The 15,442-nt window shown below is 50.6% G+C and overlaps 1 long non-coding RNA gene across 1 annotated transcript; it reads right to left on the bottom strand.

The window, feature by feature from the left end:
* Positions 1-8,700: 8,700 nt before the first annotated feature.
* On the bottom strand, positions 8,701-15,242 carry LOC122468466. The gene is made up of 2 exons (XR_006293251.1): positions 14,409-15,242; positions 8,701-9,265 (listed from the first exon to the last, which is right to left on the bottom strand). It is a non-coding gene; the product is annotated as an uncharacterized LOC122468466 (long non-coding RNA).
* Between the last annotated feature and the right edge of the window lie 200 nt (positions 15,243-15,442).

Genomic DNA, 15,442 nt, shown 5'->3' with positions numbered 1-15,442 from the left:
TGCTGACCAGGCTTCCTGCGAACAAGCATGGATTTGGGAAGTGTTGCTGGATGGGAAACAGAGGCGGGTAAAACAGGTTTCCCACCAAAGTTGATCATCAGGCCTGCTACTAGAAGTTTCCCTGGACTGGAGACCTGAACTCTTTCCCCCTTCCTGTGTGGACCCAGACTAGGAACAGGCAGAGGAACAGGAAGCAAGTTTCCCAACGTGGGAGCTGTCAACTCCAACTCATGCAGGTGGACATGACTCCATGAGGCCCCTGGAGCAAAGCCGTGAGCCTCTGACGTGTGGGCCTCCACTGCTCTGAGGAACAGGGTTGAGGACACGCTGTCCCTGTGCCCTGCCTGCTTCCCTCCACTGTGAGTCACCACAGCACTGCCCGGGGAGGGCCGGCCACTCTGTGGGATGGTGACTTATTTGACACACTTAATTAGCCTATTTCCATGTAACATGTTTTAACGGAGGCCATTACAGCCTAATAAAAGGAAACAATAGCGCCATAAATCCCAGGATCAATAGAAGGGAAAGCAGTGAGGCTGAGAGTGGCTTCCTCTGAAAGATCCAGAGGGGTTTCAAGAATGCAATTCCCCTTGAAATTGAAGGATGAGGGGAAAGAATGTTTGCCGGCTCGCTCGCTCGCTCCCTCTCTTATGCATTCAGCAAATATTTAGAGGGTACAGACTATGGGCCAATCTCTCCCGTAAGCTCCCAGGACGTAGACAAAAGGCAAGGTCTAGCGGAGGAGAAAGACGCACAATTCAGTGTGGCCAATCCAATGAACAAGAGCTGGAGGGAGAGACTTCCTGGAGGAAGAATATTTGAATGGGTTTTGAAGGATAAGCAGGAGTTTTCTGGGCGGAGAAGGGAGTGGGGGAGGACGATGGTAGGGGCAGGAGGAGCACATGGAGAGCGCAGAGGCAGGAAAGGAGCACGGTAAGTTTGGGGAACAGAGTATGAGACAAGCAGAGAGCAGAGGCACAGAGACATGGGAGAGGGCGTGGCTGGAGAGGTATGTTGAGGCACGGTAGGAGAGAACCCTCTCTGCCAAGGTAGAGTTTGGATTCTTTTGAGATCCAGCGGAGTTGAAAGAGATCGGAGGGCGCAGTTACCAGAGACAAGTGCTGCAGATAAAACTCCTTGTCTCGGTTCATTCCGCATCCCGGGCCTGGCACCCTGTAGCTTTGCAGTCTCCCAGGCAAACTTGGTAGGGACACCACAGCCACTTCTGCTTTGTGCCCGAGCTCACAGCTTTGGGGGCAGGACTGGAGGGATTGAGGAAGACCGCAGAGGAGCAACCTACCTCTTTAGTTAGAAGGAAGGGGCTGGATCAAGAGAAGCCTGCAAAGGTGTTTGGAGGGACACGTGAGACATTCACACTCCAGGAGGCTCCAGGAGACACTGTCAGCTCTTGTTGAGACAACGTGCCAGTGCAGGATACACGTTTTTGGCTGATTAGCCATATGGCGAAAGCGTCGTATAGCGAGGTCACGGCCACCAGCTTAGTCTGCTTTCCCGAAATCTCACGAGTCCATGGGTTGTACTCAAGAGGAGAGCTGGATTCTTAGCTTAGCTTTGCCATCAGCCATGATTTCACTGTGGCCTGCCCTCTCTGTCTGAAGTTCAGCTTCTCTTATGGTAAATGAATTTTCCTCAATAGTTCTCTCCTTCACCGAAGCATCCAATCAAGTCCGGTTGATTTTACCACTCAATATGGCATCCTTCCCTCTAGTTGAAGCCGCCATCAGATGTCACTTGAGGACTGTTGGAATCCCTGACCTGGACTTCTGACTTCCAGTCTTGCTATGCAGGGTGTTCAAGTCTGTGAAAAGATGGAGTATTTAGGCTGTGTGAGCCACATATGTCTATGCTCTTCTTTGGTGGAAACAACCCAATGTCCACCAACTAATGAATGGAGAAACAAAATGTGGTATGTCCATTCAATGGAATATTACTTAGCCACGAAAACATTATACTAAGCGAAAGATGCCAGACACAAAGGGCCATATGTTGTAGCTTCCATTTATAGGAAATATCCAGAATAGGCAAATCTATAGAGACAGAAAGTAGGGCTGAGGTGAGATGGGGAAATGGGGCGGGTGATAGCTAAAGGATATAGGGTTTCTTTTTGAAGAGATGAAAGTATTCTGACATTGACCGAGTAAAGGTTGCAACTGCATTGCATTGACCGAGTAAAGGACTCTGAGTATGCTAAAAGCCATTAAGTTGTATATTATAAATAAGTGAATTATATGGTATGCACATCATTCCTCAGTAAAGTTGTAGTAAAAAAAAAATATCTGTAGCTCACAGGCCATATGAAAATAAACTGCGGACCACATTTGGCTCATGGACTATTGTTTGCTGATCCAGAGGCTCTATGTTCCTGCCAAATGAATGGCCTAAAATGCAGATCTGGTTTTGTCACTCCCCTGCCAGGAAATCTTCGATGGCTCCCCATTACCCATAGGATAAAGAACTAATTCTTTGGCTCTCATACATGCCCTTCCACACTCTGTCTCCCGCTAGTCTTTCTAGTTTCATGCCTTTCCATCCCTCTCCATGCTACAGCTTCACGGATGAATAGTCGTATCCATTGACACTCCCCCTTGGATTTGGTTTCTGTCGTACCCTCTGCCTTCGGTATTTTGGAAAGTTCTTACTTATCTCTCAAACTTTCACTCAGGTATCCCTTTCCTTTATGGAACCTTCTGTAGCCCCCCCAGGAAAGGGGATCGCTGCTACCTTATGTGTTGTCTTGAATTATATTTATTTGATTAAAGATAGGCTTGCCTTCATAAGACTGTGAGCTCCTTGGCAGCAGCAAAACAGGAACCCTGTCTTTTCTTCTTGGCCCAACCAGCGCTCAGCACAAGCCCCTGGCATGCAATCAACATTTAGTAACTGCTTTCTTGAAATGAATTGAAGCCCAGTGAGAAGCTGACTAGCTAAATGGCATCAGAGGAATTCAGCAAAATCTCACTGCAGAAAAGGCTCTTGGAGGATATCTAGTAACCTAAGGCCCTCATTTTCTGGGATAAAACTTGCCTGGCTATGATAAAACTTGCCCGGAATCATCCAGCAATTAGAGGCTGAGGCATATCTAGAGTCTGAGTCTCCACCCCCCACCCCGGGGCTCCTGTGTGCACACCTCCGTGTCTTTCTGCAGTCCCTTCCAACGTTAACACTCTGGCAATCAGGGCAGTTTGCCACAGCCAGGCTTTATAGCCATCTCCTTGGCTCAGCTAAGCCAAACATCCCCATGGCCACCAGCCCACTTCTCTCTCCCTCCCACTCCGGGCACTCTTGAGCTCCCTAGAAGGGGTCAACTACCTCAGGAGTGGCCAGAAGAGTGGGCCAGAAGCTCCGGGCAGTGCTGGCTGTAGGAACAGAGAGTACGGCCCACCCTCTGATGCAGCTGGAGCTGGAGGTTGGACCCCGGCTCAGATTTGGATCCCACAGTTTGATTTATTGCATTGGGTACTTGTGCCACACATGTTTTTCCTATGCCTGGGAACACCCCAGGCTGACTGTGGTTTTCTCTTTCTTTTATCGTGTGTGTGTGTGTGTGTGTGTGTGTGTGTCTAAGAGTGAGAGACAGAGACAGAGAGAGACACACAGAAACAGAGACAGAGAAAGAGAAGTATTTCTGAGTCAGATACAGGATCAAGGTCCTTGGAGACTGCTAAAGAATTAAAGAAGATTCTGGATTTTACTAAGGCTTATTCCTCTCCTGCAGGCATGTGTATAGCCAGCTACAACCTCTGTAGCCTGCACGGCGCCTACTGTGTGCCAGGCACCTGGTCCTGTTGAGCCTCATGCCAACTCCATGCCGTAGGAGGGATGGCCCTTGTGTTCAGGACAAGGGAACCATGGCTGGGAGGGCCAAGCCATGCTTACAGCCCTAGTTAGCAATGGTGGAGCCTAGACCCAGAGTCGAGCCTTTGTTTCTGCCACCTGAGCCCTTGAACCTTCTCCTCTATAGGAAGGGCCTCCTCTGGTCAGACACCAAGCTTTCACCATGACAGACATGTACCCACCCCCCCCCCCCTTCTTAGAGCTTCATTGGTATTTGTATGATGCCATTGCCACCAGCCTTGTGGATAGCTTTACTAAAACTGATCAAACTCCAAGCTATTTTGGGGGCCCACCTCTATGTTTCGTATCGATTCTCTGACTTATTAAGGCGCAGATCAGCCATTCCAATGTCTCCCATTAGCAGAGGAAGAAATCAAGGACTGGGGAGGTCAAGCGACATGCCCAGGGCCAGCTAGCTAGTTGATGACTGAGCCGCGATGCGGGGGTCCTTGTCTCTTGTGTCTCAGCTCAAGGTCTTTGTGTCCTGCTGTGTCACCTTCGTGCTACAAGCTCTCTCTTTCCACGGAAGTGTTTTGGACACCGTCTCGTCATTCCTACTTTAGCTGTGCGTAGTACCCCTCCTCATATCCTTGCGATGCTCTCTTGTCTCCAAGGGTGGAAATAGCACAACAGCTGAGGAGCCAGGAAATGCAGGCTCTGTCCATGGTTTCCGTGGTGCTGGCTTCTTTGAGTCCTTGAGTCTAAGGCGGCCCCCGCCCGGACAAAAGCCCATATACTGAAAAGGCCTTCCCCGTTTTAGAGATGAGACACGGAGGCCAGAAAGGATGGAAACGACTAACCCAAGCGCACACAGAGATGACAGTCAGTCTAAGACTGGAAATTGTTGCCCCCTGCTGCCAGGTGTAGCTGTGGCTTCGAGGAGCCATTTGTCTTTTCCGGTGGGTCCTCATGAGCAGAGAAGCAGATGCCAGCTTTTTTGAGGAAGTACGTCCTGATGCTCACTGTTGCTTGAGTTGTAAGAAGATTCTCTGAGAGGTAGTGAGCTCCCTGTGGCCGGAGATGGCCAAGTAGAGGCTGCGTAAGCCCCCGCCCAAGGGAGTGTGGAGCAGACCGAAGAGGGCTCCGTGACTTTGGGCTCAGTGCCTAACCCAAAGGGCCCATGACCCCAGGATCCAAGACTCCTGCCTTTCCTTCTGGGAGAGTAGGGGAGCGGGAAGGGGTGGGGTAGTAGCTTCAAAGACAGAAAAAGCCTTCTACCTAAAGAGGTCCCACTGTTGGTCGTCAACCAAAGGTTTTGTGGGACGTTCGCTGAAAAGTAGGTCTGAGCCTTGTAATTTAACCTTCGCTCCCGAGGGGGTGTCTAACTAGATGAAAGGGTACAGCACTTAGAGGAGGTTACAGAACCTCCGGGGAGGGGAGAGGGGGGGAATGGGGGCGGAAAGGAGCCCAGGAAATGGGCGGGGATTGTCCCAGACACTCAGCTGGATTTGATGGGGCAGATGAAAGTGTAGGAAATGGCCCGGCATTCAATTCTGGGCAGCAGCCTGGACATCTTCACGCACCAGGGGCCAAGGGCCTCGGCATCCAGGGATCCTTGAAAGCTGGCGTCCAGGGACGCCTCTTCCAGTAGGTGAAGCAGATCTGGAAGTTACGTCTTCGAAGTTTCTTCCTCAGCTTGGGGCCAGCCCAGACCGAATGTGGTTTCCTGTCTTTGGGGGTGAGGCTGTGTGCGTGCGTGTTCGCTACCTGCCTTTTGCTGGCCGCAGGGTTTGTGTCCATCCCAGGAGCCCAGGACGCTCAGACCTCAGCCCGACGTGCTGAGATGTTCTGGGACCCAGCCAGATACTCGTGTACCTGGGTAGACCGCAGTGAGTGCTAATGGGCTGCAGCCCGCAGACGGGTGAAAGTGGGGTGGGGTATTGCCCCTGGAAAATCAAATAATAGAAACCATAGAAAATAAAACCATGCAAGCGATAGAACTCCCCTCATGTTAATTTTGCCTCCCCTAGATTTGCTGAAATCTTTGCTGCCTCATGTTACCTCCATGTTCGAATCTGGCGTAAGTCTGGGTCTGATTCGACACCAAATCAGCTAGTTAAAAATCTCCTTTGTCTCTAGGTCTTTCGGACAGCACCCTCGCTTCCAGACCGTGTGCCCCCATAAAGGTTCGAGAGTCACCGAGAGTCCCTGCTCAGAGAGACTTGGGATCTAGTGTGGTGCTCCCCCAGCCCAGCTCTGCCAAGCTCACCTCACCTCGCCAAGCCTCCATTTGCCGGTTCTATTTGGAGAACAGCAACGCCTGGCCCCATCCTACCTCACAGGGCAATCAAGCCTCCGGGGGCGGGGGGTTGGAAAAGTTGTGAAATGCCAGGTCAGTCCCTTCCAGCAGATTCTCACCTGCGAGAATTTCGCAGTGACTTCTCCAGACTCTGCACACGTGTTGTGCGAGGCCCTGGGACCTAGCCATAGCAGGACCTACCCGCTGCCCCCACGAGCTCAGAGCCCAGCCTTGTTTCTAGAAGCGGACTCCCAGTCTGGGTGGTTTTGTGCCTAGGTAGCACAGAGGCTGTGTGCCTGTGATGTTTTGGCGATGGGAATTCTTACCATGCTTGCCTCCCTCCTCGAAATGTTCTCACCCTTTCCCTGCCCCACATGCTCTCTCCGCAGGAATGTAGAGCGGGGGTGGGGGTGGGGTTGTATGCCCTCTTGTCCCTATGGCAGTTGAGGCCAGTGAGGCTCAGAGTGAATGACTCAGCAAGACCCCATAGCAAGATGGCGGCTGATGGGAGACCAGGTCTCCTACCTATTTTTTTTTTTTTTTAAATAGCTTATCAAGATTTACTATACCTTTGCTTTCAACGCATGGGACATCGAATGTAGAGATTTCATACTGAACCAATGATATTCATTAGGCCAAAAGAGGAAACGACATGGAAGAATTTGCATTGTTTCGCCTACATTGTTCAAAATACAAATATGCAGATTTTGACGCCGGAAAAAAAAAAAATCTGAGTTGTGTTTATCAGGGACTTAAACTGAACCTAGGACTTTTTCACACCTCCATTAGAAAGAACACACAACAACAACAACAACAACGACAACAACAACAAATCCCAGAAAAAGAAATAGGCTAAAAGTCCTTTGGCTGCCGAGGCAGTCAGGACTCTTGCCTTGTGCCAAGAGAGGTGACATCTGGCCGGAGATGAAATGGCCGTGTTTCACTTTGTGCAGGTTCCCGGCTTGCTGACTTGTGATACTATCAAAAGGTGGCTGGGAAGGGACCAGACTGTGGGGACCTGGGAATGTATGTCACAGGAGCATCAGATGTACGCATCGCTTTCCCGGCGGTGAGTTGCAAAGCAAAGAGACCGGGGAAGCTCAGGGTTGGAGTGGCCGGGCAGAGCCTGTGTCACTAAGGGCCAGCAAGGATGGGTGACCTAGCACCGGAATTTCACCACCACCCCTGGGGCTCAGGATTAGTAAGGGAGGACCTCTTAGGGAGGACCCTTCCCAGCTCCTGTGGACCGAGCCTGGAGGAGTCAGTGCCTTGGAGATACCTCCATGTCGTCCGAGGCCCGTGTAGACAAGGGAAGGATCGATGTGCCCGGACTAGCCTTTCTGCCCTTCATCAAGGGAAGATGTGGTCTTTGTTCCAGGCTTTTCCAAGACTGTCTCCTTGAGTTTTTCCCACGGAGGTCACCCACTGGACACCTGTGGGCTTTATGTGGGCTGGAGACGGCTTTTATTTGCTGGGATTTTCTTTCAGGAGCTGTAATTGTTGCTGGCATTGAAACGCTGGGCGTTTTCACGTTAAAAAAAAAAATCTGGCCTTTCTTGAGAACCTGGGAAATCTGGCCACGCGGGGCCGAGTCCCCGCGTGACCACCATCGCTGGAGCTGGTTCAGTCCCCGCCACCCTTTGGCCCCAATCCTCTTTGCCTTGGTCCCCACCCAGCCATTCGCTCAGTTTCATTACCTTCCTGGCCCCGGGGCACGTGCATTTGTGACCCATGCCCGAGTCCGTCTTCGTTTTCTAGACAAGGATGCCAAAGACCTGGTGTAAGAGGCGTGGAAATTGATGCTCTGAGGGTACCTCCCTTAGCTTGATATTTGTTGTCCCCATCCCCCCCCCACCCCCTCCCCTGGGGATATCCCCACTCTTTTCAAGCAGCTCCAGGCTCTGCTGGCTAAAAACAGCTGGGCCAACAGGAGGCTCAGAGACGTCGGCCCTCGCCCCACGCCCACCGTGGAATGTGCCCCAACCCCCCAAGAGCCATCGCAATTTCCAGATTAAAGATTCCAGGCAGGCTGGGGCATATTTCCCACCCAGTGTCTGGGGCTTATTTTCTCCTTCAAGTCATTACAAGTTCGAAGTCTCTAGCAACCCAGGGTCTTGAAGGCGTAGCTGCCTTTCCTGACAGCCCGGGCTGTTCAGACACCAGGTTTTCTCTGTTCCTTTTCCATATGCCCCGCTCTAGCCTTTGGTCTGGGTGCAGCTTGTCAACATTAAATAAGCACTTCTTGTGGTTCACTCATAACAATTCTTTAGATCTTGGAAGCCAGGCTGTGGAGCTCTGCATATGTATAGATCCATTTTCACACAACAGTCTGCTTAGCAGATGGGGACCCAGACCAGCCTCCAACATTTAGCTGAGAGTTAAGATGTGGGGAACTAGGTGGCTTTTAACCAGCCCGGACTGCTGTCAGTGTTCAACCTTAGAGAATTTTTCACAGGGAAAAGAAAAAAAAAAAAACACAACAAAACCCAACAACAACAACAACACGCACGCACGCACACACACGCGCACACACACACAAAACCAACAAAACCACAGTTTTCCTTGCTCCCCCAAACCAGATGGCAGATGGTATGGAACCAATAAAACACAGACTCGAACGTTTGTTTATTTAACTTTGAATGTAATATGGCTTTGTGGTCTCGCAAGGAAACACCAACCTTCCAACCAAAGAGATGACGGGTTAGTCGAACTTCAGAGCGGCACTTGGAGGTGCTCCGGAGGAGGCCAGGGGCAATTAATGGCCAGACCCCAAGCCCCGTGGCCCGTTTGCCTCTCTGGGTAAAGACGTAGGAGGTCCTCACGCACGCTGACTGACGCTTGGTTTCTGTTGCTGGTCTTTTGTCAAGGTTCAGTCCAAGAGGCAGCCTGCCACATGAGGAATGTTTCTGCGTCATTTCCAAAACAGCTGTGGAAGATGTCGCTCCGGGCCACCAGTGCAAAAGACCATGAGAAAACGGCCCGAGCCCTTGAGGAAAGGCGCTCTTTCATGGTGCATTGGGGTTTGTGATGTCAGAGCACGAGAGTTGTGTGGTTCACTTTTTGCTTTGCCTTTCCAGAGACCTCGGGCGATATTATACGCCCAGTTGAAATAACTATCGCCATTAGTTAAGATTCTTTGGGTTACAAGTGGCAGAAACCCAGCCCAGACACCTTCAAATAAAAAGATAATTGATCAGGTTAAGTAAGTGCAGATGGCTTCAGAGATGGCTGGGTTCAAGGGCTTCATGTTACCAGGGCTCCCTTGTAGATAGGCTTTTCTACAAGGCAGTCCCATACCTTAAACTGCCCGCAAAATCACATCCTACGAGGTTAGCAACGCCAGCAGAAAGAATCTTTTCCACCAGCCCTGTCGGCAAATCCTGCTTGGCAGATAGGCTCGTTTTTGAACTAATACAGGGGCCAGAGACTTGGGGGTACTCTGACTGGTTAAATCTGGGCCATGGTGACCCTCCCTGTAGGTGGGAAGGGGGCCCAACTTAGCACCACCCTAAGCACATGGAATATATTCCCTATTGGAAATATGGGGTGAAGGAAACTAGGCCAGTAGACGTCTACTTTAGCCTGGGATTCTGGCATAGCTTTCTGTTCTCTCCACTAATTCATTCTCTCTCTCTCTCTCTCTCTCTCTCTCTCTCTCTCTCTCTCTTGAAATGAGGTTAGTAAATATGCATCTTTCATGGTAAGCAATCCTAAAATTATGGAAAGTGGAAGTATTCTGCACGAGTGAACAGCGCAAGATTGAACATACTCTAAAATATAGAGTTCTTTGGTAAAACAGAACCATCGTTGGTTCAGAATGCCAAAGCCAAGGGAGGTGGAGAGTTTATAGCGTGGGTTGTGGATGAGCTCACAGAGGCCCCGGGGCCAGGGGTGGGGGCGCGGGGCTGCCTTGTTCGAAGTCTGGTTGCAAATCAACCGCAGAGCCTGGAACTCGGAACCGGATTTCAGATCCAGGGCTCTCCCCGTTCCCTGTCCAACTATGGTTTCTCATCTTCCTATGTGGCTCTCCCAAGGCCTGACCCATGTTCCTTTTTCAGACCCTTGTTCTGGAATCTTCTATGAAATGGGTGGCAAAAGTTTCTTGCCAATGTAAGAACTTACAACTGATAGGAGTAACACTTAACAGGACTCTCCCCTGCACTATTTGGGTCTTCAATACCCAAAAGAATGCATACTTTAGGAATGATTTCTGCATCAGTTTGTACACTGCCAAGTAACAGTTTAGCACAAATGGAGCAACTTAAAACAACACACCCATTTATCACCTCACAGCCTCCATTGATCCGGAGACCAGTTGTGGCTCAGCTGGGTCCTCTGCACAAGAGCTCACAAAACTGCAACCAAGGTCTAGGCTGGGCTGCAGTCTCATCAGGAGGCTCAACTGGGGAAAGATGCACTTCCAGGCTCGCTCGGGTTGTGGCCAAAGTCATTTCCTTGTGTCCGTATGACCAAGGTCCCTGGCTTTTTGCTGCCTGTGAGCTGGAGGCCTAGGACCCTTAGATCCTAGAAGCCAGCCCCCCCCCCCCCACCCAGTTTCTGGCCACATGGACTTTCTCGACACGGCTGATACCTTCATCAGGCCAGTGAGGAGACATGCTCACTCAGGTCTGGAGTTTTATATAAAGCTCCATAATCATGTGGTTGAAAGCCCATCATCCTGGCCTTATAACATAACCTAATCACGGAAGTGCTGTCCTTTGCCATAGACTGTTGGGTAGAAGCAAGTCACAGATTCTGCCAGGGTGGGAATTATTCGGGTGACCTTGGGGTCTTCCTCCACGAGCCCTCACACCTTGGTGAATCACCCTGCGTGTACCCACGTCTATGTAACGGGGAGCACCTGCCCCGTGCCAGGCAGTACCCTGGTCTCTGCAGACGGCCAAGTGGATATGTCGGACCCATGAGCAGATAGTGGCCCTATGGCAAGGCAACATGCCAAAGGCTGCATATTTGAAGGGTCTGGGGTCACAGGGGATAGGGTCTCTCCTTGGGCTGGGAGAGCAGGGCAGAGGGCCAGAGAGGGCTTCCCAAAGGGGCTGACGCTGGCACAGCCTTGACGGATTAGTAGGACATCAAGGAAGAACAGAAAGGATAGCAGAGGAGGCCAAGATGTGGAGGCAAAAAGGTAAGGGGGTCTGGGGAACCACAAGTGATCCGGTGTGACCGATACAAGTGCACTGGGGAGATGGGGGTGGGGCCAAGTCACCAGGGACTTAGACACCAAGATTAGAAGTGTCTTCCTTCTGTGGTCCGTCGAGGGCTGCCATGCGGCTATAGTTGGGGTATTGCGGGCAATGGCGCGATCAGGTTGGGGCTGCAGAGAAAGAGGTCTCCTAGCAGGGGGCTGAGCAAGGAAAGTCATTGTGGGTACTAAGGAGGGGCCTCCTCCCCCCCACTCCCCGACATAAACCCCAGGGAAGGCAAACCTTCTTAGAGCCGTTTCAGGCAGCCAAGTTGTCAGAATGATGAGTACTGCAGCCCCGCAGCTGAACCAAAGAAGAAAAAAGTCCCAACAAGCCCCATTTCACTGCCCTTGACCTTGCAGTAGAGCTCTAAGTGCAAAATCTGTCATCTATTAATCTGTTAGAAGTTGACAAAAGGGACTTTGATCAGAGGTTGTTTTTTCCCCCCTTCTTAAGTTTCCTGATGACACATAATAGCCCATTTCAGCCGGAGGGCCGGAAGCGCGGCCCTCATTCTGTTCACTTCAACCCCAGTGGCCTCCCGCCCCGTGGCTCTCTCCCCGCCCCGATATTAATTGGCCTGTAAGTGGTTACATGTGTTCCTTTTTATGTGTCAGTTGGAGTCTGTTATTTGAACTTCACAGCTATTTGGGAACACAGAAGTGATGCTCTGGGCCCAAGTGGGGGAATGGAACAGTCCAGAATATGTTGCACTGGCTCCCACCTCCTGATTCTTTCCTTCCTCTATCCCCGGAGGTCTTAATGCCTCCCACTGCCACCCCCACCCCCACCCCCTCCCCATCGCCCCTCTGAGTTAGGCACTCCCCCCAACACTGCAGCCCAGCTCTTGGAACCATGAAGTTCACAGCCAAGAAAAGCCTCGGGGAGTCCCAAACTGTAGCTTCTGGTTTTAAAGAAATGAAAAGCCCCAGAGAGGGGGAAGGGTTTTTAATGAAAATAACATTTGCTGAGGGGCTATCATGTACGTATTTCTTACATGTGTTCTCTTGTTTCATCCTTAAAATAACTCCATGCGTTCGGAACCACATTGCCACGTTCAGATGGGGGAATTGGAGACTCAGACTCTAAGCAAGAAGGCTCTAGGGCCAGATTGCCAAGATTAGGTCCTGCCTCTAACTCTTACCAGCTGTGTGATCTTGGGCGACTTGTCTAGCTTCTCTGTGTCTCAGATTGCTCGTCAATAATGGATCGACTAATAGCACCTACTTCAAAGGGCTGTTGGGAGAATTAAATTGATTGAGGGTTTTCAGGGGCTTAGGGCAGGGCCTGGGGTACAGAAAGCACTTAATATGGGTCAGCTGATGCTGCTCTGCAAGGCAGTGTGGCCCCGTGGTGCAGAACACTGCTTCTGGAGGGAGAAGCCCTGGGTTTGAATTTCAGCTACCCCAGTTTGCAGCGTGAGCGTGGGTGACTCACTTATTCACTCAATTTTCCCATCTACATAATGGGGATATTCCCGATGGTTGGCGGGGGGAGGGGGAGTCCCTCAATGAAATGCTTAGTTCCCCACATAATTACCTTGGAGTGAATGTCACCGACTGATAAGCCCCATTCAACCTCACAGAGATTTTCACCTGATATTTGGTGACTCATTTTATTTTTGAGAATTTTACGTTTTTTTTTTTTTAAAGATTTTTTTTTTCAACATTTATTTATTTTTGGGACAGAGAGAGACAGAGCATGAACGGGGGAGGGGCAGAGAAAGAGGGAGACACAGAATCGGAAGCAGGCTCCAGGCTCTGAGCCATCAGCCCAGAGCCCGACGCGGGGCTCGAACTCACGGACCGCGAGATCGTGACCTGGCTGAAGTCGGACGCTTAACCGACTGCGCCACCCAGGCACCCCGAGAATTTTACGTTTTTAAAAGTAATCTCAGTGCCCAACATGAGGCTTGAACCCATGACCCTGAGATCAAGACTGGCGTGCTCTACGGACCGAGCCAGCCAGGCACCCCTAGTGATCCATGAATGTGAATGGACTTCAAAAAATTATGTGTCATATCATCAGCGAGTAGAGAAGACTTTTGCATTTAAAAAAACAATGGAAAAAGCAAAGGGGGGAATCAAACCAAGAATAAAATAGGGTTCTTGAAAAGTAACATTAACAGACCAAAAAACATGTTAAATAACACAACATTTGGAACATGAGGAGAACTCTCAGAAAGTAAAACCAAGAGATAACCAGATTGAAGAGAGGAAAGATAAGAAAATTGGAGGGTATATCTAGGATATCCAGCATCCAAATAGTCAGAGTTCCAAAGAGAGGAAAACGGAGAAAACACAGGGGAGGCAATATTTAAGGAAATAACACAAAAATAAAAATTCTCGGAACTGAAATCATGAGTTTCCTTGACTGAATTCACCACATGCTCAACACAGCCAATGATGAAAAGACCCACATCAAGGCAAATTATTGTGAAATTTCACAATACCATGGATAAAGGGAAGATATTGAAAGCTTCCAGAAAGGAAAAACTGAAAAACAAAAATAAAAACAAGACATGCGTAAGGGATCAGGTTATAGGATGGCACTGGATTTCTCAACACTCGGTTCTGGAAGCTGATTTACACCCTAGAATTCTATACCCAGCCAAACTATTAACCAAGTGTGGGCTTTCCAGCAGCAACACTGAAAACTAGAAGCCAAAGAAGCAATGTTTTCAACATTCTGACCAAAATACTGATTTGCAATGTAGAGTTTATGTCCAGCCAAATCACAATCTATCAGAGGCTCTAAGGGCGTTTTTAAAACACAGATTTCTTCCACATTTGCTTTCCATCTTTCCCGTCTCAGGATGCCACAACAGGGAGTGTTCTGCTAAAAGGAGGGAGTCAACCGGGGAAGAGGCAGACCCGGATCCACAAAGAAGATAATCCTGTGGTGAAAAAAGAGAAGGGATCCCTAAGAGCGTGGACGGCAGTCGTGGCCTGGATACCTCGCTCCCTCTCATCCTGCTGTCCAGGCCCCACCTTAACGGTGGCTGGCACTGTGGCTCCCCTGACAGCTGACTGACTCTCCATCAAGCCCCATCTGCTTCCTGAGCCTCCCCGCCCGCAGCTCCTGAGCCCGCTTCCTCCCAGACCCCTCACCGGGCAATGGAAACTTCTGGAGCCGTCTGGTGCTGCCTTCTGCCATCCAGGCGTGAACGCCCCGCCCCGGTCGCCTCTTCTTTCAAACAGGATAATGATCACGGCGCTCAAGTCACAAGGTCACCGTGAGGACGGAGCGAGCGGATGTTTCCGAAGCGAGAAGCACATAGAACGGCACCTGACGCGTGGTGACGCAATACTGGCGTCTGTTAAGTGAAATACGTTACGGAACGACGTGAAGGTCAACCTGTAGTAGATTGGAAACACATCAGTTTAAACTTCAGCCGCGGCTGAGGTGAATTCGTCCTCCCCTCGTGGTCACGTACACCTGAACGCTCCCAAACTGGAGGCTTTTGCACTCATGATGCCAGTACAAGTCTGACCACATCGCTTCCTGCTGATCGCGACTGAGGGACGCCTCACCCGAAGGGAGGAAGAAGCTGGAGTCTTCTCCTCAGCCCACGAGCCTGGCTCGGCTGTCCTCTGAAGAGTCACCTTGACTCAGCCCTCCCTTGCCAACCATCCTCCCGCTGCCTCAGCCAGCAACTCGTGAGCTGTGCTCCCTCCCGCCTCCAGACCTTCAACCATGCTGTTCCCTCTGCCTGGACTGCTCTTCCCCATACCACCCCTTTCTCCTTTAGCTGCTTCCTACTTAACCCCTTGGATCTTAACCGGGTCATCCTTTCTGCTGAGAAGCCTTCCCAGGACCCAAAGGCGATTAGATATCCCAGGGTACGTTCTCCTGGTGCCTGGGGTATGTTTAATTCTTCTTCTTCTTTTTTTTTTTTTTAATTTATTGTTGAGAGAGAGAGAGAGAGAGAGAGAGAGAGCAAGTGGGGGAGGGGCAGAGAGAGAGAGGAAGAGAAAGAGAATCCCGAGCAGGCTCTGCACTGTCAGCGCGGAGCCAGAGGCGGGGCTCGATCCCACCAACCGTGAGATCGTGACCTGAGCCCAGATCAAGAGTCAGATGCTTAACCGTCGGAGCCACCCAGGCCCAGACGTCCTTCATTCATTCAATGTCTACTTCCCGAGCG

The sequence above is a fragment of the Prionailurus bengalensis genome, chromosome B3 (genome assembly GCF_016509475.1).
Source record: "Prionailurus bengalensis isolate Pbe53 chromosome B3, Fcat_Pben_1.1_paternal_pri, whole genome shotgun sequence".
Lineage (NCBI taxonomy): Eukaryota > Metazoa > Chordata > Mammalia > Carnivora > Felidae > Prionailurus > Prionailurus bengalensis.
This window is presented reverse-complemented; position numbering and strand designations above follow the sequence as displayed.